Here is a 27,265-nt window from a genome sequence, read left to right as displayed (position 1 = left end):
TGTATACAAATATTTGTTGTAGTTGTAAAAACAAAAAAGGAATCCTAATACTGAAAATAACCTGCTAAATGTGCAAAGATAGACCTTTAAATGTGTATTAACCACCTAAACATAAGGTGATTATCTTCTATTTAGCAGAGGAGAGCACCTTTCCTAATTCATTCAAGCATAGTATCTTTTCCAGTAGCTGTTGCCCATCTCTCTTGTGTCTTCTTTTTTTCCTTTCCTTTTTCATTTAAGGTTGTGAACCCCTTTAGAGAAAAGATCCCCCCTCCATTTTTCTTCTCTATAATCAGCAGCAGTAGCGTCTTTCTTCGTTAGCTGCTTCATAACAAATTGTTCTCTGGGCAGCTCACAACACAACATTAAAACATAAAATAAAAACACATACATGAAATCACAAGAGACCGAAGCGGGGAGGGAATACAAAATACAATGGAAAGCCATTTTAAAACTTTTTAAAATCAGTTTTAAAAAGCAAATTTAAAAATGCAAATGTAAAAGGCCTGAGTCAACAAAAAGGTCTTTACCGGGCATCTAAAAGAACAAAGTGACAAGGCCAGGTGAACTTCACTGGGGAGTTTATTCCAACAGCTTCATGGCCTTTTTGTTGAAAAGGGGTATTAAAGTATTCCAGATAAATAATTTTTTTCATTAATTTGTTTTTTTTAAAAAAATCCTATAAATGTTAAGTTGATAGGTTTGGTTGTATTCCAGCTGTTAAGGCAACCATGAGATGGTAGATAAAAGGAGACCACCAATACTCAGGAAAAGCCATGTGTACTCCAGTGAATCTGAGCATGAGTAACAAGGTTTCCAACATCATGATGACCTTTAGATAGATGCTCCTGAGTCAATGTTTTTCACTAAGCTGGAAATGCAAAAGGAGGTACCTAGTAGATCAAAGGGAAATGGTGGGACAACATTGTTCCTTGTTAGCATAATTCCACACACACCCTTCTGTGTACAGGTAGAAGACAGGCTGAACATGGAAGATGTGTGCAGAGAGCTAACACAATATAAGAGTACATCTAATAACCTATACAAATGCACCCTTCAGTTACTAAAGGATCCAGAATTCTAAAGACCTCATTCCCAATTCTAATGATTGATCTGCCTCTGAAATTGAATGCCACCTTCAGCCACATGGCTAAACACCACCATATGCACATGGTTGCCTTGCTTCCCTCCCTCACAAAAGTGAGGAACTGTGCACTCTCCTATAGATTAGTGAGTGAAGTATTCTTAAGGTTGCAAATCATTACAAGTTACAATGGCATTCTCAATTTGATCTATTTGTTTTATTTCTGATTTTATTACTTATTCCACATTTTCTGTACTTTCCATGCGCTTTGTGTCACTTTCATTCATTTGGGCCTCTTTTACATGGAAACTTGGGCTCCACTCAACCACTTCATGTGTTGAAGGCTTTATAAACAGTCTTGTTTCATTGTTTGCTCTGCATGTTTCAATCCCAAGAGTGTGTGACTCAAGTTATGTTTGGTACGAATCCGAATGTTCTGTAACATGAAGGGGAGGGGGGAAAGGGAGGAGGGAATAGTAAGAGAGGAGGTGGGAGAAAAGCAGCTATAAATGTGATAAGCTGTGGAAAACAAGAGAAAATATATTCAATCCATCTTCTAATGAAGTTTTATATTTTATTTTTGGTGGTCAATCTTGCCAAATGTATAGGGGCCAGATATCAACACAGAGCATTGCTTATGAACCATGATAAGTAGTGCTAGACATTCTGCTTTGGTCTTCCTCCCATTCCTTTGCATGAAGGAGAGGTACACTCTAGCTACACTCTATATGTCCCCATACCACCAACCCCTTCAACTGTCCCTGTTGTTTTTATGGGCACAAATATTTGATCTTTTCTGCTCTCTCAGATCTTTTCTGATCTCAATTTTAGCTTCTAAAGACAATCCACATACATGTGGCTTCTAGGATACCTTTTTAAAAGATTCATTGAGAAGATCTTACAAGAAACCTTAAAGCAGGAGAGGCTCTTGTTGCTGACCAGAACTAAAAACTGTATGCTGCTTATCTCTCTGTGTGTGAGAGAGTATAGACTTGAACTTGCTCTTGATCTGTTCTCCTAATTGTTACTGCTGTACCTGGATCACTAATGGTGCATAGTGTTGTTGAACCCATCATCCCCCAGTATTCTACTTTTTCATTTGTGTCTCTTACGTTGACTTCATAAGCAGAACTGATTGCCCATTCCTTGAAGAGGACACATAGTAAAAAGAACCATTTGAAAATAGAAACAGCTGAAAATGCAAACCAAGCAGTGTGTAGGATTGTCCTCTTGATACTAGAGGTGAAGTGTTTCTATACCTCTTGAATACAAAGAGCAAGCAACAAAGCAATCTAGCATCACTGAGCAGGCCCTCAGATGCCCCCCCACCCATTCCAGCAGGTTCTCTCTCCTTTGGGGCATCTGAAAGCCATGTGCCTTCCCTTGATCCAGAGGTGTAGACCATATGTGACCCTTTTGGCTTCACCAAAGTGGAGGCTTCTTCTCTGGGGGCTCAGGATAACAAAAGAGGTTCTGATTAGCATTTGTTTCTGTGGGTAATGCCCCCTTGTCGATTCTTTTGGAGGTAAAAGAAAATATAGTGGCAGCCCTAAGTGTTCTCCACATCTGTGATTGGAGCAGAATTTCCAGATGTGGCACATTTTCATGGCAGAGTCAGTGCTCTCTGAAGACAACCCGAACTCCAGTATGAGAAAGTGCCTTGAATTAGTGTTCAGAAGAAATGTAAAGATCTGTGACAGACTGAGGAACACAAGTGCTGAGGTTTCTCATTCTTATCCCGAGGGGTGTCTTCCACCTTCCTCTCTTATTTGCACAACAACCATGTGAGGTGTGCTGAGTTGAGAAATAAGAATCGCTGAGAGGATTTTAAACTCGGATCTCCCCAGTCCCAATCAACCTCTGGATCTTAATCCCAAACTGATCAATCCCCAGATCCATTGCCTAACACAAGTAATTTTCTTCATTGACTCCAAACCACTCCCAGGAGCCCCAACAAAAAGGGACAACACAAGAAAGACAAGGCGACAATGTCTTCAGATTAATTTCTATTTTATTTGGGGGTGGGAGGGGGAAAGACCCACGGGTTGACTCGTCTTCAGCGGCAAGCCAAGGCACTTGCAGAGCTGAAGAGGAAGGCCATGCAGAGAAGGCAAAAAACCTGGGGATCCAGAGACCTCCCAGGGGAAAATTCCTTCTCGGCTCCAAAAAGCGGCAACCAGCCAGGCCTGCAGGGCCAGGTTAAACAGTGGGCCTTGGTCAATCTGTGTTGGGGCAGGACCACCAAAGGATGACCCCATCCAGACACAGCTTGAGCTACTCTGGCTCAACCAAGAGGACCATGCCTTTGGGAGCTGGGTCTTCGAGCTGCTTGGGGAGCTTCTTCTTACAGGGAGGGGGAGACCCCGCTTCAGCCCTTTTGCCCAAGAGGGGCACATTAGACGGTCGTGGCCTGAAAGAGAGAGAGAGAGAGAGAGAGATGCCCTGTGTTAAATGGGTAGGAGGCAAGTGGGGAAAGGGTGGGATGCCAAGGGGACGGGGTGGGTGGGTGGGGGTCCAACTTACCAGTAGGAGCTCCCGAAGGAGCCTGCAGGGGTCTAGGGGAGACAGCTCGGCGTCCTCTACCAGAAATCTGGATCCCCTACAGGGACTGAGATTGCGGAAAAAGCCCAGGACTTCGGCCGCCCTCCCACATCCCACGGGGGCAAAGGGGGAACATTAACCGTTTCCCCTCTCCCCCCCCAGGGAGACTTAGCTGCTCAGCAAAGGTGGGCTGCTTTTATGGAGCTCAGAGGACAGTGGAGTATTATGATGTGGGCAGAAGTGGGAGGGGCTGTGGTTGCTCTCCTTGTGACAGCAGAAAGAGGCAGGCCATATTGAGAGGGGCTTTTAAAGAAACCATATATGGTCAAAAGGGGGGAGGCCAACAAGGACGGGATTGTGATGCCCACTGGCAGAGGGATGAGGCAATTGCTTTGTGATCAGTTTAATATCGTCTGATATGAAATAGTTGAGTGGCAGCAATTTAAGTGTTTCCCAAGCATCTCCCCAAAAGACAACCAGAAGTGTGTGGTGGGGTGTGTGTGTGTTTGGCAGTATGGTTTGCAACCCTCAGTGGAACTTGACCAGAATAAAAACACAAAAAATGGTCGGGGTGGGGTGGGGTGATAAATGCTATGAAATGAAATATTCAGAAATAAACAGCTCAGAAAATGGATAGTAAGCAATGTCACTCAAACAAAGCCAGAGCATCTTCTGAAGAGCAGATCGATTTTCTCATGTTCTGGTCCCCCCGTGCCCAAGGAAAATCTATATAACTTAAAGTACACATATAAGGAAAATGTCTGAACCTTTATGCCTAGAGGAGACATCAGATCTATAAAATGACAATACCACACGGCCCGTTGCATAAATCTGCACAGAGTATTCCAAGGGAAGTGTGACTAGCACAGAATAGAGTGCATTCCCTAATTAATGGGAGCAGGGGCTGATGGGAGTTGTAGTTCAGCAACATCCGGAGGCCCCTAACTTGGGAAGTCTTGGTCTAGACCAGCCCTGATCAACCTTGGCCCCACAGCTCTTTTTGGACTAGAACTCCCACAGTCCCCAGCCACAGTGGCCAGTAGCCAGGGATTCTGGGAGTTGGAGGCCAACATCTGCGGGACGTCTGAAGTTGGGCAGCCCTGTTCTAAATGCTTGGGTGTGAGAGGTCTCCTAAGCAGGGGTGAGCTCTGAGACACTACAGCATCTCCAAATATTAAATGGCCAGACAGAGATCGATTCACAGCATCTCTGGACATCTTGCCTGGTGGGCTGTTTTGTTCTCCCAAGGGCTGTGGGAGGCAGCAGAATCCCCAGGATTGCGGCTGGCTTGAGGAATTCATGTGTGTGCCCTGTGCATTCTCCAACCATTCCTGTGCAGAAAGTTCAGCAGAAAAATAACGGAGTCCAGGGTCCCCACTGAGCTGTATGTCCGAGGGTTGGGCTTCCACCATTTCGCCTTCCCAACAGCCCTGCGAAGCAGGTCAAGTCACAAGACAGGCATGACCAAGGGAGGAAGGAAATGCATGCAAAATATGTGTGCTCAATATATATTACACTGCGTACAGAGTGTTGAAACGCTGCATGGAGTAGAGAGCGTGGATAGAGAAGCTTTTCTCCCTCTCTCCCAACACTAGAGCCCAGAGGTGATCCCATGAAAAGGAAGGCCAGTAAATTTAGGACCAACAAAAGGAAGTACTTGGTCACACATAACCTATGGAGTTCTCTTCCACAGGATGGGGTGACGGCCAGTCGCTCAGATGGCTTTCAAAGGGGCTTTGGCAAATTCATGGAGGATGGGTCGATCGATGTCTATTAGATGACAGGTCGGTCTGGTGGCTCCCAGGATCAGCTGACAGCCTGATCAAAAGTACTAAACATAAGAGGGGCTTCTAGAATTGATTGATTAAGATGTCAAGGACAAGCCGGTAGCTACCACTGTTTGCACTCTGGATTTGATGGGACCATGAGATCTGCATTGTTTTGCCTGTAGCTAACGCAAAGGACTTGGGAGAAGGACATCCTAGGTCAAGTTCAAAGCACAGAACTGCAGGAGACCCGATGGTCGATTGATGGCTACTACTCTGGTGGCTCCCAGGTTCAGTTGATGGCCTAATTCAAAGTGCAAAACGTAAAGAGGGGCTTCTCGAATACCTTTGTTTCAAGATTCCCTGAGAAGATCTTGCAAGAAATCATAAAGCAGGAGAGGCTCTTGTTGCTGACCAGAACTAAAAACTATATGCTGCTTATCTGTGCATGAGTTAGCTTGAGCTTGCTTTTGTTCTGCTCTCCTGATTGAATTGTTACCACTGTACCTGGATTACTTACGGTGCAAAGTGTTCCGTGGATGGCCCCCACCCCCAGTATGACTTCTTTTGCATTTGTGTCTCTTTCTTTGACTTCATAAGCAGACCTGATTGACCTCAAAGGAAGAGGGCACATTATAAAAAGAACCATTCAAAAATAGAAACCGCTCAAAAATGCAAACCAAGCAGTGTAGGATTGTCTCGTCGATACGGGAGGTGAGGTGTTTCTAGGATTCAAAGAGCAAACAACAAACCAAAGTATCGTAAGGATGTCCCACTCCCCGTTCCAGCAGGTTCTCTCTCCTTTGGGAGTCTGCAAGCCATGGGCCTTCCCTTCATCCATTGGCACAGACCATGCGCTTATATGTGGCCCCTTTGGCTTCCAAATAGGTTTCTTCTCTGGGGACTCAGGATAAAAAAGAGGTTCTGACTCACATGTGTTGAAGTGGGAATTACACCTTTTCCAAAACCTTCTTTGTCAAACCTTTTAGAGGTGAAAGTAGTGGCAGCTCCCAAAGCCTTCCAGATCTATGACTGGGGCAGGATTTCCAACTTTAGTGATTTTTAATGGTAGGGCCAATGTTCTCTGACAGCAACCCCATCTCCAGGAAGAGAAAGTGCCTTTCATTATTGTTCAGAAAGAAGGCAAAGATCCAGCGCTTCTGTGACAGATTTGGTGAACTCGAGTGCTGAGGTTTTTCACCAATTACACTCTTATCCCAAGGTGGTGTTCTCCACCTTCCTCTCTTATTTGCACAACAACCCTGTGTGGTAGGTTAATTAGAGAAGTAGGAGATTGCTGAGTGAGGATTTTAAACTTGGATCTCCCTGGTCCCAATCAAGCATTCTACCTCTGGGTCTTAATCCCAACCTGATTGATCCCCAGATCCATTGCCTAACACGAATAATTTTCCTTATTGACTTCTAACCACTCCCAGAAGAACCAGCAAGAAAGACGACCCAAGAAAGACAAGGCAACAATGTCTTCAGATTAATTTCTATTTTATTTGGGGGTGGGAGGGAGGGGGAAAGACCCACGGGTTGACTCGTCTTCAGCGGCAAGCCAAGGCGCTTGCAGAGCTGAAGAGGAAGGCCGTGCAGAGAAGGCAAAAAACCTGGGGATCCAGAGACCTCCCAGGGGAAAATTCCTTCTCGGCTCCAAAAAGCGGCAACCAGCCAGGCCTGCAGGGCCAGGTTAAACAGTGGGCCTTGGTCAATCTGTGTTGGGGCAGGACCACCAAAGGATGACCCCATCCAAACACAGCTTGAGCTACTCTGGCTCAACCAAAAGGACCACGCCTTTGGGAGCTGGGTCTTCGAGCTGCTTGGGGAGCTTCTTCTTACAGGGAGGGGGAGACCCCGCTTCAGCCCTTTTGCCCGAGAGGGGCACATTAGACGGTCGTGGCCTGAAAGAGAGAGAGAGAGAGATGCCCTGTGTTAAGTGGGTAGGAGGCAAGTGGGGAAAGGGTGGGATGCCAAGGGGACGGGGTGGGTGGGTGGGGGTCCAACTTACCAGTAGGAGCTCCCGAAGGAGCCTGCAGGGGTCTAGGGGAGACAGCTCGGCGTCCTCTACCAGAAATCTGGATCCCCTACAGGGACTGAGATTGCGGAAAAAGCCCAGGACTTCGGCCGCCCTCCCACATCCCACGGGGGCAAAGGGGGAACATTAACCGTTTCCCCTCTCCCCCCCCAGGGAGACTTAGCTGCTCAGCAAAGGTGGGCTGCTTTTATGGAGCTCAGAGGACAGTGGAGTATTATGATGTGGGCAGAAGTGGGAGGGGCTGTGGTTGCTCTCCTTGTGACAGCAGAAAGAGGCAGGCCATATTGAGAGGGGCTTTTAAAGAAACCATATATGGTCAAAAGGGGGGAGGCCAACAAGGACGGGATTGTGATGCCCACTGGCAGAGGGATGAGGCAATTGCTTTGTGATCAGTTTAATATCGTCTGATATGAAATAGCTGAGTGGCAGCAATTTAAGGGTTTCCCAAGCATCTCCCCAAAAGACAACCAGAAGTGTGTGGTGGGGTGTGTTTTTTTTTTGGCAGTATGGTTTGCAACCCTCAGTGGAACTTGACCAGAATAAAAACACAAAAAATGGTCGGGGTGGGGTGGGGTGATAAATGCTATGAAATGAAATATTCAGAAATAAACAGCTCAGAAAATGGATAGTAAGCAATGTCACTCAAACAAAGCCAGAGCATCTTCTGAAGAGCAGATCGATTTTCTCATGTTCTGGTCCCCCCGTGCCCAAGGAAAATCTATATAACTTAAAGTACACATATAAGGAAAATGTCTGAACCTGTATGCCTAGAGGAGACATCAGATCTATAAAATGACAATACCACACGGCCCGTTGCATAAATCTGCACAGAGTATTCCAAGGGAAGTGTGACTAGCACAGAATAGAGTGCATTCCCTAATTAATGGGAGCAGGGGCTGATGGGAGTTGTAGTTCAGCAACATCTGGAGGCCCCTAACTTGGGAAGTCTTGGTCTAGACCAGCCCTGATCAACCTTGGCCCCACAGCTCTTTTTGGACTAGAACTCCCACAGTCCCCAGCCACAGTGGCCGATAGCCAGGGATTCTCGGAGTTGGAGGCCAACAACTGCAAGAAGGCCAAAGTTGAGGAGCCAGAACCCCTTGGGAATACCCACATCATGGTGTAAGGTTTGGACTGGACCTTGCATGCTTCAATTTCTGTGTTGCAGTTCTTCTAACTTAGGCCCCCCAGCAGTTTTTGAACTACAACTCCCACAATCCCCATCCACAGTGGCCAATAGCCAGGGATTCTGGGAGTTGTAGGCCAACATCTGTGGGAGGACCGAAGTGGAGCAGCCCTGTTCTAAATGCTTGGGTGTGAGAGGTCTCCCGAGCAGGGGTGAACTCAGAGACACAACAGCATCTCCAACTATTAACTGCCCGAACAAAGCTAGATTGACAGCATCTCTGGGCATCTTTTCTGGTGGGTGGTTTTGTTCTCCCAAGGGCTATGGGAGGCAGCTGAATTCCCAGGGTTGTGGCTGGCTTGAGGGATTCAGGCAGGGGCGTAGCCACTATTGTGCAAAAGGGTTCAAAGAACCCATGCCGCCAATGGTAGGAGCCGCCAAAGAAGACCCCAGGAGGGCATGGCTCGGGCTCTGGAAGGCACACTGGACGTCAGCAGAGTGGCCACCAGGCGGGGCTGGACCCAGGCCGTCACTTGGCTGACTCCGCGCCTGGATTCAGGTGTGTGCCTTGTGCATTCTCCAACCATTGCTGTGCAGCAAGTTCAGCAGAAATATTACGGAGTCTAGAGTCACCATTGCGCTGCATGCCCGAGGGGCGGGTTTCCACCATTTCTCCTTCCCAACAGCCTTGCGAAGCAGGTCAAGTCACAAGACAGGCATGACCAAGGGAAAAGAAAAACAGAGCTTTGAGGGTGTGGGGGGTAATGTGACAGAAAATCAGCACCTATGCAGGGTCTTTTCATCAAAGGATGGAAATGCATGCAAATTTTGTGTGCTCAATATATATTACACTGCGTACAGATTGTCGAAAAGGCTGCATGGAGTAGAGAGAGTGGATAGAGAAGCTTTTTTGCCTGTAGCTAACGCAAAGGGCCTGGGAGAAGGACCTCCTAGTTCAAGTTCAAAGCACAGAACTGCAGGAGAACCTCCCCTCACTGTGAACCGCCTGATGACTCACAAGTAGGAAGCTGGAGTAGACATGATCCCCTTCCTATATCACTGCTGCTGGATATAGTACCAGCAGTGATTCGAACTGGCAACCTTCTGCTTGTTCATCAAGCATTTTCCCACTGCGACATTAGACTAGTAGCCACCACCAATAGATCTGTCCTCCATGCTTTTGTCAAAGCTCCTTTCAAAGCCATCCAAGCACGTGACCATCATCACCATGATGCACTGTGTGAAAAAGAACTTCTTTTTGTGGGTCTCCTCACACCCCAGAATTTACATGAACTGCATGCTAAACAGAAACCATCGAATGCAAGGTCCAATCCAAACCTTACACCATTAAAAGGATGTTCTCAAGGGGATTTTCGGGACCCGGTCTCCTCAACTTTGGCTGTCATGCAGATGTGGGCCTACAACTCCCATAATCTCTGGCTATTGACCACTGTGGCTAGGAATTATGGGAGCTCTTGTCCAAACAGCTGCAGGGCCAAAGCTGAGCAGACCTGGTCTAGACCAAGCCTTGCCAAGTTGGAGGCCTCCAGAGGTTGCTGAACTACAAGTCCCATCAGCCCCTGCTCCAATCGATTACAGAATACACTCTGTTCTGTGCTGGTTGCATCTCCCTTGGAATACTGTGTGCAGTTTTATGAAACATATGATATTGTCATTTTATAGACCTGAAGTTTTGTCTCTGCATACATGTTCAGAGATTTTCTTATGTGTGTATTTTAAGTTATAAAGATTTTTGCTTTTAAAGAAAGATACCAAAACATGATGAAAGCAATCTTCTCTTCAGCAGCTGCTCTGACATTGTTTTGGAGACATTGCTTGGTATCCACCACTTCTGAGCTGCTTATTTGAGCTGCTTATTTGACCTGCTTGTTTTTGAATTGTTCAATTTTCAGAGGTGCAACTAGGTAATTTTGGAGCCTGGACCTAAACACCTTTAGAGCCGCTCCCCCCCCCCCCACTGCAACTTAAGCATCATTTTTTAGCATGTAGGTACTTGAGGGTAAAAACCAAAACACTCAGGACAAAATACAGAGGATATGGGTGTGGACCAGGGGTTGTGGAGGCCCTGGACTTCAGCCCCAAAGTCAACGGGTAAGAGCGACTCTGTTCATTCTAAGCATGTTCTATTTTCTTATATTATTAAAGTTGCACTGAAGTCCACTTGCCAAATGAAAAATCATACCGCCAACAAAAATCGTCAGTAATAATTGTCCTTTAGGGAGATGCTTGGGAAACCCTTAAATTGCTGCCACTCAGCTATTTCATATCAGACGATATTAAACTGATCACAAAGCAATTGCCTCATCCCTCTGCCAGTGGGCATCACAATCCCGTCCTTGTTGGCCTCCCCCTTTTGACCATATATGGTTTCTTTAAAAGCCCCTCTCAATATGGCCTGCCTCTTTCTGCTGTCACAAGGAGAGCAACCACAGCCCCTCCCACTTCTGCCCACATCATAATACTCCACTGTCCTCTGAGCTCCATAAAAGCAGCCCACCTTTGCTGAGCAGCTAAGTCTCCCTGGGGGGGGAGAGGGGAAACGGTTAATGTTCCCCCTTTGCCCCCGTGGGATGTGGGAGGGCGGCCGAAGTCCTGGGCTTTTTCCGCAATCTCAGTCCCTGTAGGGGATCCAGATTTCTGGTAGAGGACGCCGAGCTGTCTCCCCTAGACCCCTGCAGGCTCCTTCGGGAGCTCCTACTGGTAAGTTGGACCCCCACCCACCCACCCCGTCCCCTTGGCATCCCACCCTTTCCCCACTTGCCTCCTACCCACTTAACACAGGGCATCTCTCTCTCTCTCTCTTTCAGGCCACGACCGTCTAATGTGCCCCTCTCGGGCAAAAGGGCTGAAGCGGGGTCTCCCCCTCCCTGTAAGAAGAAGCTCCCCAAGCAGCTCGAAGACCCAGCTCCCAAAGGCATGGTCCTTTTGGTTGAGCCAGAGTAGCTCAAGCTGTGTTTGGATGGGGTCATCCTTTGGTGGTCCTGCCCCAACACAGATTGACCAAGGCCCACTGTTTAACCTGGCCCTGCAGGCCTGGCTGGTTGCCGCTTTTTGGAGCCGAGAAGGAATTTTCCCCTGGGAGGTCTCTGGATCCCCAGGTTTTTTGCCTTCTCTGCACGGCCTTCCTCTTCAGCTCTGCAAGCGCCTTGGCTTGCCGCTGAAGACGAGTCAACCCGTGGGTCTTTCCCCCTCCCTCCCACCCCCAAATAAAATAGAAATTAATCTGAAGACATTGTTGCCTTGTCTTTCTTGGGTCGTCTTTCTTGCTGGTTCTTCTGGGAGTGGTTAGAAGTCAATAAGGAAAATTATTCGTGTTAGGCAATGGATCTGGGGATCAATCAGGTTGGGATTAAGACCCAGAGGTAGAATGCTTGATTGGGACCAGGGAGATCCAAGTTTAAAATCCTCACTCAGCAATCTCCTACTTCTCTAATTAACCTACCACACAGGGTTGTTGTGCAAATAAGAGAGGAAGGTGGAGAACACCACCTTGGGATAAGAGTGTAATTGGTGAAAAACCTCAGCACTCGAGTTCACCAAATCTGTCACAGAAGCGCTGGATCTTTGCCTTCTTTCTGAACAATAATGAAAGGCACTTTCTCTTCCTGGAGATGGGGTTGCTGTCAGAGAACATTGGCCCTACCATTAAAAATCACTAAAGTTGGAAATCCTGCCCCAGTCATAGATCTGGAAGGCTTTGGGAGCTGCCACTACTTTCACCTCTAAAAGGTTTGACAAAGAAGGTTTTGGAAAAGGTGTAATTCCCACTTCAACACATGTGAGTCAGAACCTCTTTTTTATCCTGAGTCCCCAGAGAAGAAACCTATTTGGAAGCCAAAGGGGCCACATATAAGCGCATGGTCTGTGCCAATGGATGAAGGGAAGGCCCATGGCTTGCAGACTCCCAAAGGAGAGAGAACCTGCTGGAACGGGGAGTGGGACATCCTTACGATACTTTGGTTTGTTGTTTGCTCTTTGAATCCTAGAAACACCTCACCTCCCGTATCGACGAGACAATCCTACACTGCTTGGTTTGCATTTTTGAGCGGTTTCTATTTTTGAATGGTTCTTTTTATAATGTGCCCTCTTCCTTTGAGGTCAATCAGGTCTGCTTATGAAGTCAAAGAAAGAGACACAAATGCAAAAGAAGTCATACTGGGGGTGGGGGCCATCCACGGAACACTTTGCACCGTAAGTAATCCAGGTACAGTGGTAACAATTCAATCAGGAGAGCAGAACAAAAGCAAGCTCAAGCTAACTCATGCACAGATAAGCAGCATATAGTTTTTAGTTCTGGTCAGCAACAAGAGCCTCTCCTGCTTTATGATTTCTTGCAAGATCTTCTCAGGGAATCTTGAAACAAAGGTATTCGAGAAGCCCCTCTTTACGTTTTGCACTTTGAATTAGGCCATCAACTGAACCTGGGAGCCACCAGAGTAGTAGCCATCAATCGACCATCGGGTCTCCTGCAGTTCTGTGCTTTGAACTTGACCTAGGATGTCCTTCTCCCAAGTCCTTTGCGTTAGCTACAGGCAAAACAATGCAGATCTCATGGTCCCATCAAATCCAGAGTGCAAACAGTGGTAGCTACCGGCTTGTCCTTGACATCTTAATCAATCAATTCTAGAAGCCCCTCTTATGTTTAGTACTTTTGATCAGGCTGTCAGCTGATCCTGGGAGCCACCAGACCGACCTGTCATCTAATAGACATCGATCGACCCATCCTCCATGAATTTGCCAAAGCCCCTTTGAAAGCCATCTGAGCGACTGGCCGTCACCCCATCCTGTGGAAGAGAACTCCATAGGTTATGTGTGACCAAGTACTTCCTTTTGTTGGTCCTAAATTTACTGGCCTTCCTTTTCATGGGATCACCTCTGGGCTCTAGTGTTGGGAGAGAGGGAGAAAAGCTTCTCTATCCACGCTCTCTACTCCATGCAGCGTTTCAACACTCTGTACGCAGTGTAATATATATTGAGCACACATATTTTGCATGCATTTCCTTCCTCCCTTGGTCATGCCTGTCTTGTGACTTGACCTGCTTCGCAGGGCTGTTGGGAAGGCGAAATGGTGGAAGCCCAACCCTCGGACATACAGCTCAGTGGGGACCCTGGACTCCGTTATTTTTCTGCTGAACTTTCTGCACAGAAATGGTTGGAGAATGCACAGGGCACACACATGAATTCCTCAAGCCAGCCGCAATCCTGGGGATTCTGCTGCCTCCCACAGCCCTTGGGAGAACAAAACAGCCCACCAGGCAAGATGTCCAGAGATGCTGTGAATCGATCTCTGTCTGGCCATTTAATATTTGGAGATGCTGTAGTGTCTCAGAGCTCACCCCTGCTTAGGAGACCTCTCACACCCAAGCATTTAGAACAGGGCTGCCCAACTTCAGACGTCCCGCAGATGTTGGCCTCCAACTCCCAGAATCCCTGGCTACCTGCCACTGTGGATGGGGATTGTGGGAGTTGTAGTTCAAAAACTGCTGGGGGGCCTAAGTTAGAAGAACTGCAACACAGAAATTGAAGCATGCAAGGTCCAGTCCAAACCTTACACCATGATGTGGGTATTCCCAAGGGGTTCTGGCTCCTCAACTTTGGCCTTCTTGCAGTTGTTGGCCTCCAACTCCGAGAATCCCTGGCTATCGGCCACTGTGGCTGGGGACTGTGGGAGTTCTAGTCCAAAAAGAGCTGTGGGGCCAAGGTTGATCAGGGCTGGTCTAGACCAAGACTTCCCAAGTTAGGGGCCTCCAGATGTTGCTGAACTACAACTCCCATCAGCCCCTGCTCCCATTAATTAGGGAATGCACTCTATTCTGTGCTAGTCACACTTCCCTTGGAATACTCTGTGCAGATTTATGCAACGGGCCGTGTGGTATTGTCATTTTATAGATCTGATGTCTCCTCTAGGCATACAGGTTCAGACATTTTCCTTATATGTGTACTTTAAGTTATATAGATTTTCCTTGGGCACGGGGGGACCAGAACATGAGAAAATCGATCTGCTCTTCAGAAGATGCTCTGGCTTTGTTTGAGTGACATTGCTTACTATCCATTTTCTGAGCTGTTTATTTCTGAATATTTCATTTCATAGCATTTATCACCCCACCCCACCCCGACCATTTTTTGTGTTTTTATTCTGGTCAAGTTCCACTGAGGGTTGCAAACCATACTGCCAAACACACACACACCCCACCACACACTTCTGGTTGTCTTTTGGGGAGATGCTTGGGAAACACTTAAATTGCTGCCACTCAACTATTTCATATCAGACGATATTAAACTGATCACAAAGCAATTGCCTCATCCCTCTGCCAGTGGGCATCACAATCCCGTCCTTGTTGGCCTCCCCCCTTTTGACCATATATGGTTTCTTTAAAAGCCCCTCTCAATATGGCCTGCCTCTTTCTGCTGTCACAAGGAGAGCAACCACAGCCCCTCCCACTTCTGCCCACATCATAATACTCCACTGTCCTCTGAGCTCCATAAAAGCAGCCCACCTTTGCTGAGCAGCTAAGTCTCCCTGGGGGGGGGGAGAGGGGAAACGGTTAATGTTCCCCCTTTGCCCCCGTGGGATGTGGGAGGGCGGCCGAAGTCCTGGGCTTTTTCCGCAATCTCAGTCCCTGTAGGGGATCCAGATTTCTGGTAGAGGACGCCGAGCTGTCTCCCCTAGACCCCTGCAGGCTCCTTCGGGAGCTCCTACTGGTAAGTTGGACCCCCACCCACCCACCCCGTCCCCTTGGCATCCCACCCTTTCCCCACTTGCCTCCTACCCATTTAACACAGGGCATCTCTCTCTCTCTCTCTCTCTTTCAGGCCACGACCGTCTAATGTGCCCCTCTCGGGCAAAAGGGCTGAAGCGGGGTCTCCCCCTCCCTGTAAGAAGAAGCTCCCCAAGCAGCTCGAAGACCCAGCTCCCAAAGGCATGGTCCTCTTGGTTGAGCCAGAGTAGCTCAAGCTGTGTCTGGATGGGGTCATCCATTGGTGGTCCTGCCCCAACACAGATTGACCAAGGCCCACTGTTTAACCTGGCCCTGCAGGCCTGGCTGGTTGCCGCTTTTTGGAGCCGAGAAGGAATTTTCCCCTGGGAGGTCTCTGGATCCCCAGGTTTTTTGCCTTCTCTGCACGGCCTTCCTCTTCAGCTCTGCAAGCTCCTTGGCTTGCCGCTGAAGACGAGTCAACCCGTGGGTCTTTCCCCCTCCCTCCCACCCCCAAATAAAATAGAAATTAATCTGACGACATTGTTGCCTTGTCTTTCTTGGGTTGTCTCTTTCTTGTTGGGGCTTGTTGGCGTCAATGAAGAAAATTACTTGTGTTAGGCAATGGATCTGTGGATCGATCAGGTTGGGCTTAAGATCCAGAGGTAGAATGTTTGATTGGGGCCAGGGAGATTTGAGTTTAAAACCCTCACTCCACTAGCTCCTGCTTCTCAACTTAACCTACCTCACAGGGTTGTTGTTCAAATAAGAGAGGAAGGTGGAGAACACCACCTTGGGATAAGGGTTTAATTGGTGAAAAACCTCAGCACTCGAGTTCACCAATCTGTCACAGAATCGCTCAATCCTTCGCTTTCCTTCCGAACAGCACTAATGAAAGGCACTTTCTCTTACTGGAGATGGTGTTGAGTTCAGAGAACATTGGCCCTACCGTTGAAAATTGCCACAGCTGGAAATCCTGCTCCAATCACAGATGTGGAGAACATTTAGGGCTGCCACTTTATGTTTGTTTGTTTTGCCTCCAGAAGATCCGACAAGGGGGCATTACCCACAGAAACAAATGCAGGTAAGAACCTCTTTTGTTATCTTGAGGCCTCAGAGAAGAATCCTCCACTTTGGTGAAGCCAAAAGGGTCACATATAAGCGCATGGTCTGCGCCAACAAATCAAGGGGGGGCACGTGGCTTGCAGATGCTCAAAGGAGAGAGAACCTGCTGGAAAGGGGAGGGGGACATCCCAGGCTATGCTCAGTTACGCTACGTTGGTTTGTTGCTTGCCTTTGTATCCAGGAGGTATAGAAACACTTCACCTCTAGTACCCACGATACAATCTCATACTCTGCTTGGTTTGCATTTTTGAGCTGTTTCTATTTTCAGATATTCTTGTATTATTATTATTTATTCAACTTCTATACCACCCTTCTAAAAATGGCTCAGGGCGGTTTACACAAGAGGAATAACAAATAAATAAGTTGGATCCCTGTTCCAAAGGGCCAAAATCTAAAAAGAAACACAAGATAGACACCAGCAACAGTCACTGGAGGTCCTGTGTTAGGGGTGGATAAGGGTGGATAAGGCCAGTTACTCTCCCCCTGCTTAATAAGTGCTTAATCACCATGTTAAAGGTGCCTCTTTGCCAATGTGCCTTCTTCATTTTGCGGAAGGGGCAATCCGGTCTGCCTGTGAGGTCAAAGTAAGAGACACAAATGCAAACGTATCTTGGGGGACGATGGGTTCAACTCAACACTTTGCACCGTCAGTGATCCAGATACAGCGGTAACAATTTAATCAGGAGAGCAGATCAAGATCAAGTATGTTCATATTAACACACATACAAAAATAAGCAGCATATAGCTTTTAGTTCCAGTCAGCTACAAGAGCCTCTCCTGCTTTAAGAGTTCCTTGCGAAATCTTCCCAATGAACCTTCCAAAAAAAGTTATTCTAGAAACTCTTCTTACTTTTTATTTATTTGTTTATCTATCACTTATACAAAAGGTCTCTGGGCGGTTCACAATATAAGCATCATTAATACATTAACATAATTAATTGAAAATACAATAAAAACTCTTCAAACCAAGACGTAATCTATCAACTAAATCCTGACTACACAGGTATGTTTTGAGTTCCTTCTCAAAAACTTCCTCGTTTAGCACTTTGGTCCAGGCCATCAGCTGATCCAGATGCCATCAGTTAACCATAGGGAGCCACCAGACTAGTAGCCATCAGTTGACCTGACCTCCATGAATTTGTCCAAGCCCCTTTGAAAGCCATCCAAGCTTGTGGCCATCACCACATCCCCTGGCAAAGAATTCCATAGATTCATGATGCACTGTTTGAAACAGGACTTCCTTTTGTTGGTTCTTCCTGGCCTTCAGTTTCATGATGATACTCATCTCTAGATATTTGGCCACAGGTCCTCTCTCTATCCTCCAAGGACCCCTGGCTCTCATGTTGGCAGAAGGGGATAAAGGTTTATCTGGCTACTACTCCATTCATTATTTTCTACAATGTGTAAGCAGTCAATAAAGAAAGAGCACACATATTTTGTATGTATTTCCATCCTCTGAAGAAGAGACTCTGCACAGCTAGTGATTCCCTCTTTCATTACACGCACACGCACCCCAACCCTCAAAGCTATTTTTATTTTGCCTTGGTCCAATCTGAGAATACTTTGGAGGACCAAAATGACCAGGGTGCTTTTCAGACTAGCTGCTCATCAGCAACAAAATACATCCATTTGGGCAAGTCACATTCGGGCATAAACAACAGGGGGAGCAGTCTCGCAGCAACTAACAACCAGGAAAAAGAGCAACTTTTTCACACTGGATGTACGACGTCCTCGCTCTATATAGCAGTGATCAAATTCACAACAAGGCAACTGGAAATGTGAATGGCACCCTGCTGTCTGCGTAGGGACTGTGGTGTCAGGACACAGGAAGTGTGGAATCACACTTCCGAGATTCATCCTGAACCCGTTTTAAGGTCTCGTCTGGAAAGCGCCCAGGCTCAAACTATCCTACTTCGGACACATGACCCAGCTCCCTTGAGAAGTCCACAATGCTGGGAAAAGAGGCAGGAAAGAGAAGAAGAGGAGGACCAGCAACAAAGTGGATGGACTCGATCACGACAGCAATGAATGCACCACTGAGAGACCTTAAAGGCCAAGTTGAAGACAGATCATCCTGGAGAGACTCTATCTATGTGGTCGCTAAGAGTTGACTTGACAGCACTTAAACAATCAATCAGTCAGTCTTGGGGCTTGACTTGCTTTGCAGGGCTGTTGGGAAGGTGAAATGGTGGTGCTCACCGTTCGGGCATGCAGCTAATTGGGAAACCTTTTTACTGGAACTGCTCCCGGGAAATGGGCAGGAACCCCGAGCTACATTTTAGGCTTGTGTAGGGGAATTAACTAGCTTCAAATTCCACCTTCAGAATAAGTTTGTTCAATGTATTGGTCACAGAAAGAATTTACTGAAGTGGTTAGAGTTCATAATAAAATGAGTTTTGGATTACAGAAAGAGAAAATAATGGTTAAGAACAATAATATTAAACTAGCAAGACCAACAATGACTAAGGTACAGCTCTCAAGGTGTTAATTTGGCTTGAGTTTTAGGTCTGAATTAGGTTCCCTGAAGGCTGGCTAGAGAGAAACAAACAGATTTGGATTTCAGGAGAAATGAGGGGAAAGGTAAGTAGAGATATCAAGGATAGGGGTTATATACTACCACCTCACTCTTTCCGAGAGAAATGCATCAAAACCTTGCAGCTTAGTCTCTACCAAGAAGCTTTTCTTCTCCAGGGCAAGAAAGCAGGAGCAAGAATCCAGAGACCAGCCAGGGGTCCAGGATTCGCCAAAGGTAGATCCAAAAATGAATGAGACTTCGCAGCCACAAGTGCTGAGCACACCGCTTTGAGAAAAGACAGTATGGAGGTGTAAGTCAAGGCAGGACAAGATGGAAGTGTCGATGCCAAGACATGGGAGAGAGAATGGTGCTTCTGAGGAATGCAGAACGCACTGTTGACCAAGGAGACAGACGGATGGATGGTGTCTTCACCAATTAGAGGCACATTCTCACCTGGGGGCATTATGCTAAAGTCGCTTACAAAGGCAAGCAAAAGAGACAAGGCCATTGTGCTATTCAAAACTGAGGAGTGGACTTCTTGGAGAAAAACTAGGGAAGGTCTGGAAGGACCCCTGGAGGAAAAGGCAAGTTTCCTTCTGCATTAGAGTTTCTTTGTCTCCTGTCTCTTCAGCTAAAATGTAAACCAGCCAGCTTCCTTTGGCCCTGAGTCAGCCATTAACCACTTTTCAACAGAAGTTCTCAAAGTGGTTTACATAGATATCAATCCATCAATCAATCAATCAATCAGTGTTTGACTAACAAGCAGAAGGTTGCCGGTTTGAATCCCCACTGGTACTATATTGGGCAGCAGCGATATAGGAAGATGCTGAAAGGCATCATCTCATACTGCGCAGGAGATGGGCCATGGTAAACCCCTCCTGAATTCTACCAAAGAAAGCCACAGGGCTCTGTGGGCGCCAGGAGTCAAAATCGACTTGATGACACACTTTACCTTTACTTTATGACAAATATATATAAACTGCTTTTCAATAGAAGTTCCCAAAGTGGTTTACATAGATACAAATCAATCAATCAAACATGCTCCTTAGATGTGGAGATGACCTGTTGCTTTCCCATCACTCCTTCCTGAGGAGGTGCTGCCTTGAATTGATCTGCTGTGCCCACACAGGGAAAAGACTGGCCTAGTCTTTCAAGAATAGCTCTGGGTAAACTCACATCTAGCCACCTGCCTAGAGAGCAGGAGGCTGTTGGTTTGAATCCCTGCTGGTGTGTTTGGGCAACTCTATATCAGGCAGCAGCGATATAGTAAGGTGCTGAAAGGCATCATCTCAAACTGTGCTGGAGGAGGCAATGGTCAACTCCTCCTGTATTCTACCAAAGACAACCACAGCGCTCTGTGGTTGCCAGGAGTAGACACCGACGCGACCGCACAACCTTTCCTAACTCGCGTCTACTCCAGCTTCCCACCTGTGAGTCATCAGGGGGTTGACAGCGAGGGGAGGTTCTCCTGCAGTTTTGTGCTTTGAACTTGACCTAGGAGGTCCTTCGCCCAGGCCCTTTGTGTTTGCTACAGGCAAAACACAATGCAGATCTCATGTCCCCATGAAATCCAGAATGATAACTACCAGCTTGTCCTTCCAGATAAAGGCGGGCGGAGGATTCACGAGGAAACTCCCCAAAAGGTTCTCTTTGTAACAACGTTGACACCATTATCTTTCCAAGGCTTCCCAAGCAGGGAGCCTCCAGATGTTGCTGAACTCAAACTCCCATCAGCCTCAGCTGCAATCTATTACAGAATACACACTGTACTGTGTGGGTCACACCTTTCTTGGAATATTATGTCCAGTTTTATGGAACATATGGTATTGTCATTTTATACACTTGACATTTTCTCTAGGCATACAGGTTCAGAGATTCTCTTATGTGTGTAAATTACGTTATATAGATTTTCCGTGAAAAAGATAACCAAGGTGGAATCCATCTGTTCTTCAGAAGCTGCTCTGGCTTTGTTTAGGTGACTTTGCATGGTGTCTGCTTCTGAACTATTTATTTTCGAATCGTTCATTTTAAGCATATTATAGTGTCTAACCGCCCATTATTTGTATTTTTTATCTTGCTAAAGTTGCACAATAAATTTCTCAATTGATTTAATAAAAATCATGCAGCCAAAACACCACACACTTCTGGTTGTCTTTTGGGGAGATGCTTGGGAAACACTTAAATTGCTGCCACTCAACTATTTCATATCAGACGATATTAAACTGATCACAAAGCAATTGCCTCATCCCTCTGCCAGTAGGCATCACAATCCCGTCCTTGTTGGCCTCCCCCCTTTTGACCATATATGGTTTCTTTAAAAGCTCCTCTCAATATGGCCTGCCTCTTTCTGCTGTCACAAGGAGAGCAACCACAGCCCCTCCCACTTCTGCCCACATCATAATACTCCACTGTCCTCTGAGCTCCATAAAAGCAGCCCACCTTTGCTGAGCAGCTAAGTCTCCCTGGGGGGGGAGAGGGGAAACGGTTAATGTTCCCCCTTTGCCCCCGTGGGATGTGGGAGGGCGGCCGAAGTCCTGGGCTTTTTCCGCAATCTCAGTCCCTGTAGGGGATCCAGATTTCTGGTAGAGGACGCCGAGCTGTCTCCCCTAGACCCCTGCAGGCTCCTTCGGGAGCTCCTACTAGTAAGTTGGACCCCCACCCACCCACCCAGTCCCCTTGGCATCCCACCCTTTCCCCACTTGCCTCCTAACCATTTAACACAGGGCATCTCTCTCTCTCTCTCTCTCTCTCTCTCTCTCTCTCTCTCTCTCTCTCTCTCTCTCTTTCAGGCCACGACCGTCTGATGTGCCCCTCTCGGGCAAAAGGGCTGAAGCGGGGTCTCCCCCTCCCTGTAAGAAGAAGCTCCCCAAGCAGCTCGAAGACCCAGCTCCCAAAGGCATGGTCCTCTTGGTTGAGCCAGAGTAGCTCAAGCTGTGTCTGGATGGGGTCATCCATTGGTGGTCCTGCCCCAACACAGATTGACCAAGGCCCACTGTTTAACCTGGCCCTGCAGGCCTGGCTGGTTGCCGCTTTTTGGAGCCGAGAAGGAATTTTCCCCTGGGAGGTCTCTGGATCCCCAGGTTTTTTGCCTTCTCTGCACGGCCTTCCTCTTCAGCTCTGCAAGCGCCTTGGCTTGCCGCTGAAGACGAGTCAACCCGTGGGTCTTTCCCCCTCCCTCCCATCCCCAAATAAAATAGAAATTAATCTGAAGACATTGTTGCCTTGTTTTTCTTGAGTCGTCTTTCTTGCTGGTTCTTCTGGGAGTGGTTAGAAGTCAATGAGGAAAATTACTCGTATTAGGCAATGGATCTGGGGATCAATCAGGTTGGGCTTAAGATCCAGAGGTAGAATGCTTGATTGGGACCAGGGAGATCCAAGTTTAAAATCCTCACTCAGCAATCTCCTACTTCTCTAATTAACCTACCACACAGGGTTGTTGTGCAAATTAGAGAGGAAGGTGGAGAACACCACCTTGGGATAAGAGTGTAATTGGTGAAAAACCTCAGCACTCGAGTTCACCAATCTGTCACAGAAGCGCTGGATCTTTGCCTTCTTTCTGAACAATAATGAAAGGCACTTTCTCTTCCTGGAGATGGGGTTGCTGTCAGACAACATTGGCCCTACCATTAAAAATCGCTAAAGAAGGAAATCCTGCCCCAATCATAGATCTGGAAGGCTTTGGGAGCTGCCATTACTTTTACCTCTAAAAGGTTTGACAAAGAAGGTTTTGGAAAAGGTGTAATTCCCACTTTAACACATGTGAGTCAGAACCTCTTTTTTATCCTGAGTCCCCAGAGAAGAAACCTATTTGGAAGCCAAAGGGGCCACATATAAGCGCATGGTCTGTGCCAACGGATGAAGGGAAGGCCCATGGCTTGCAGACTCCCAAAGGAGAGAGAACCTGCTGGAATGGGGAGGGGGACATCCCTACGATACTTTGGTTGTTTTCTCTTTGAATCCTAGAAACACCTCACCTCCCTTATCAACGAGACAGTCCTACACTGCTTGGTTTGCATTTTTGAGCGGTTTCTATTTTTGAATGGTTCTTTTTATAATGTGCCCTCTTCCTTTGAGGTCAATCAGGTCTGCTTATGAAGTCAAAGAAAGAGACACAAATGCAAAAGAAGTCATACAGGGGGTGGGGGCCATCCACGGAACACTTTGCACCGTAAGTAATCTAGGTACAGTGGTAACAATTCAATCAGGAGAGCAGAACAAAAGCAAGCTCAAGCTAACCCATGCACAGATAAGCAGCATATAGTTTTTAGTTCTGGTCAGCAACAAGAGCCTCTCCTGCTTTATGATTTCTTGCAAGATCTTCTCAGGGAATCTTGAAACAAAGGTACTCCAGAAGCCCCTCTTACATTTTGCACTTTGAATTAGGCCATCAACTGAACCTGGGAGCCACCAGAGTAGTAGCCATCAATCGACCATCGGGTCTCCTGCAGTTCTGTGCTTTGAACTTGACCTAGGATGTCCTTCTCCCAAGTCCTTTGTGTTAGCTACAGGCAAAACAATGCAGATCTCATGATCCCATGAAATCCAGAGTGCAAACAGTGGTAGCTACCGGCTTGTCCTTGACATCTTAATCAATCAATTCTAGAAGCCCCTCTTACGTTTAGTACTTTCGATCAGGCTGTCAGCTGATCCTGGGAGCCACCAGACCGACCCGTCATCTAACAGATATTGATTGACCCATCCTCCATGAATTTGCCAAAGCCCCTTTGAAAGCCATCCGAGCGACTGGCCATCACCCCATCCAGTGGAAGAGTACTGCATAGGTTATGTGTGACCAAGTACTTCCTTTTGTCGGTTCTAAATTTCCGGGCCTTCTTTTTCATGGGATCACCTCTGGGCTCTAGAGTTGGTAGAGAGGGATAAAAGCTTCTCTGTCCACGCTCTCTACTCCATGCAGCGTTTTTGACAATCTGGAAGCAGCGTAATATATATTGAGCACACAAAAATTGCATGCAATTCCGTCCACTGATGAAAAGACACTGCACAGGTAGTCACTTTCTCTCACATTATCTCCACACTCTCAAAGCTCTGTTCTTCCTTTCCCTTGGTCATGCCTGTCTTGTGACTTGACATTCTTTGCAGGGCTGTTGCCACCATTATCTAAGCTGCTTGTGCAATTGTTGGGTCATAAAAACTGAATGTAGGTGTACACTTGGAATAACTGAGCAGAACATTTTTGCATCCACCCCCACCAATTCCGCAAATGTGGAGTGAATGTGGATGACAGTTTACTATTTGGTAACTTAATTCATTGGGTATGCAATCCATTGAGAAGCCAATCAACTGTAGTGTGACAAGATGATAAGAGTGGCAATATTTATTTCCCTGTGTCAGTGGGAACTACAGGTTAGGTTACAAGGCGCACCATGCGTTTGTATGCCTAGCACAGTAAGTTATCATGAGGTAAATGAGTGTTCCATGGATACAGATTAAAAGTTTGCTTTGCAAACATGATTCAAAATATCCATTATTATTATTATTATTAATTATTATTTATTTACACAGCCAGACAGGTGTTATTGACTGGTTTGTTTTATCCAGACATTGAGTCCTTCCCAAGGACCTGGGATGGCTGTATTTTATTGTCAATGTTGTTGCTGTTGTTATAGATATCATCGCAGAATATAGGCTGTTCCCAGTAAAGTTGCTTTTTGTAATTGGCTGGTGGTGATTTCTGTGGCCCCTATGGTGTTGGGGTGCTCTCCAAGGTCTTTTGGAACTGCACCCAGGGCGCCAATTACCACTGGGATTATTTTGGTCTTTTTCTGCCACAGCCTTTCCATTTCAATTTGTATATCTTTGTATTTGGTGATTTTTTCTATTCTTTTTCTTCTATTCTGCTATCCCCTGGTATTGCTATGTCGATTATTTTAACTTGTTTTTCTTTCTTCTCGACTACAGTTATATCTGGTGTATTGTGTGGCAGATGTTTGTCTGTTTGTAGTCGGAAGTCCCATAATATTTTTACATCTTCATTTTCTTCAACTTTTTCAATTTTATGGTCCCACCAATGTTTGGCTACAGGTAGCTTGTATTTTTTGCAGATGTTCCAGTGTATCATCCCTGCTACCTTGTCATGCCTTTGTTTGTAGTCAGTCTGTGCTATCTTTTTACAACAGCTGATTAGGTGGTCCACGGTTTCATCTGCTTCTTTACAAAGGTGGCACTTGCTGTTTGTTGTTGACTTTTCTACTTTTGCTCTTACTGCATTTGTTCTTAGTGCCTGTTCTTGTGCAGCCAGTATTAAACCCTCTGTTTCTTTTTTCAAGTTTCCATTCTTAAGCCATTGCCAGGTCTTGGTGATGTCTGATTTTCAACTTATATTGTGCAAGTATTGACCACGCAGTGGCTTATTTTTCCATTTTTCTGCTCAGTTCTTGACTTGTTCTTTCTTGTAGGCCTACTATGTTTCATTGGTGTTGAATAGTTTCACGTTCTTGACCATTTGAAGTGCATCTTCTTCACTGTCCTTGATATATTCTTCAAGGCCTCTTTTCTCCTCCTCTACTGTTTGATGGACTTGCAGCATTCCTCTTCCACCTGAGCTGCGAGGGAGGTATAGCCTATCTACATCACTGCAGGGGTGCAGAGCATGATTGATGGTCACTATTTTCCTGGTCTTACGATCTAGCGTCTCTAGCTCTGCCTGGGTCCAGTCTATTATTCCTGCAGTGTATCTGATAACAGGTATAGCCCAGGTCTTTATGGCTTGTATGGTCCATTATTATTATTATTATTATTATTATTATTATTATTATTAATCATTGGTTAACAAAAGGTACACAAAGCTGTATTCATAGCAGAAACAATGAGAGAATGGTGGCAGGAAGGGATTTTTAAAAATTGTTGTGTGTCCCAAAGGGGCACACAATCTTTGAAATAAAACAAAGAACATAAGGGAAACACCAGCAAGAGTCACTGGAAGGATGTTGTGTTGAAATTAATAAGGATAGTTGCTCTCTTTCTAAATATAAAAAAACCACCATTTTAAAAAAATCGTCTATCTAACCAGTTAAGCAGTGGTCCCATTAATTTTGACCTGGTGATGCTATTGTATGTATAAGTTAAGGGTAGTGGCTAACATTAGGCATGTGCATAAATTGATTTTTTCATTTTGATTTGTACTCAAATTGAATCACCCCCGATTTGTTTGTGGTCTGAATCCCTCCCCGAATCACCCCAGATTTAATTTGTACCCAAATTTCCCAAATCTGAATCGATTTGGGGGGTGTTGTCCCTGGGGGCAAAAGAATGGGGTGGGTGGTAGTGCCCAATGGATGGAAGCTACCACCCACATTTCAAAGAAATTGGGCAAAGGGGTGATATTAAAATAATTTTTGGAGTTGGCACATCTGTAAACTTTAAGGATTCAAAGACAAACATGTAATCTACTCTCATTTCCTACCAGATAATCTACTGTCAGAACACCTCAAAAACAACAAAACCCAGTGCCCCGTGCACTTGTGGGTTTGAGGGTTGCTAGCACTCTATGTGCACTACACCGCACTCTGCTCTGGGACACCCTGGTGCTCCCAAGTGGAGTTATGGGGGTGCTGAAATCCCCATTATTCCCTATGGGGGAAAGTTTAAAGTTGCACAAATTTCAGAAATTCTTTAAAAATCACCCCTTTCATCAATTTATTTGAAATCTGGGTGGTAGCAGGCACCCATTAGGGCACTACCACCTGACCCACTCTTCTGCCCCAAAACCCCTTTTCTGCCTCGCATCTGCCCCCAAGACATGCCATCTTCAAAAATTCTTTTAAAATCTCCCCTTTGCCCAATTCCTTTGAAATCAGGGTGGTAGCTTCCTTGCACCCATTGAGCACTACCACCCACTACACCCCTCTCTGGGCCATTGTGGGGCCCCCCAAGTGGAACTATAAAGCTGCTGAAATCCCCATTATTCCCTAAGGGGAAAAGCTTAAAGATGGGCCAACTTCAATAATTCTTTAAAAATCACCCCTTTGCCCAATTTCTTTGAAATGTAGGTGGTAGCTTCCACCCATGGGGCACTACCACCCAACCCATGTTGGCCACAAAATGGAGGTCCAAATCTCTGAATGTTTTGGGTCAGAATCTGAGGTGATTTGCTTTGTATGCAAATCTGGGCAATTGAGAACAGGGGTGATTTGTTTTGTCTACAAATCACCGAAATCAGCCAGATTCAGGTACAAATCATTTTGTACCCAAATCATTTCGCACATCCTTAGCTAACATACCAAGCTCTGGGGAGGGGATGGGGGATCCCCATAATGTACCATACATTCATGCTGTGCATTATGGGAGCTCCGGGGGTGGGGTGATGCATCCTGGCACCCCGAACACTCAAGCTA

The 27,265-nt window shown here is 46.3% G+C and overlaps 5 long non-coding RNA genes across 5 annotated transcripts; 3 read left to right on the top strand and 2 right to left on the bottom strand.

The window, feature by feature from the left end:
- Positions 1–3,077: 3,077 nt before the first annotated feature.
- Positions 3,078–4,334, bottom strand: LOC128346913 (uncharacterized). The gene is made up of 2 exons (XR_008317287.1): positions 3,608–4,334; positions 3,078–3,494 (listed from the first exon to the last, which is right to left on the bottom strand). It is a non-coding gene; the product is annotated as an uncharacterized LOC128346913 (long non-coding RNA).
- A 2,540-nt stretch (positions 4,335–6,874) lies between these two features.
- On the bottom strand, positions 6,875–8,268 carry LOC128346910 (uncharacterized). Its single transcript, XR_008317284.1, has 2 exons — positions 7,403–8,268; positions 6,875–7,295 (listed from the first exon to the last, which is right to left on the bottom strand). It is a non-coding gene; the product is annotated as an uncharacterized LOC128346910 (long non-coding RNA).
- Positions 8,269–10,940: 2,672 nt separating this feature from the next.
- On the top strand, positions 10,941–11,804 carry LOC128346912 (uncharacterized). Its single transcript, XR_008317286.1, has 2 exons — positions 10,941–11,276; positions 11,384–11,804. It is a non-coding gene; the product is annotated as an uncharacterized LOC128346912 (long non-coding RNA).
- A 2,593-nt stretch (positions 11,805–14,397) lies between these two features.
- On the top strand, positions 14,398–15,809 carry LOC128346911 (uncharacterized). The gene is made up of 2 exons (XR_008317285.1): positions 14,398–15,278; positions 15,390–15,809. It is a non-coding gene; the product is annotated as an uncharacterized LOC128346911 (long non-coding RNA).
- A 786-nt stretch (positions 15,810–16,595) lies between these two features.
- LOC128346914 (uncharacterized) lies at positions 16,596–22,121 on the top strand. The gene is made up of 2 exons (XR_008317288.1): positions 16,596–21,553; positions 21,701–22,121. It is a non-coding gene; the product is annotated as an uncharacterized LOC128346914 (long non-coding RNA).
- Positions 22,122–27,265: the final 5,144 nt, after the last annotated feature.

The sequence above is a fragment of the Hemicordylus capensis genome, chromosome 2 (assembly GCF_027244095.1).
Source record: "Hemicordylus capensis ecotype Gifberg chromosome 2, rHemCap1.1.pri, whole genome shotgun sequence".
NCBI lineage: Eukaryota > Metazoa > Chordata > Lepidosauria > Squamata > Cordylidae > Hemicordylus > Hemicordylus capensis.
The sequence above is the reverse complement of the archived record's forward strand: the minus strand, read 5'-3'. Positions and strand labels throughout refer to the sequence as shown.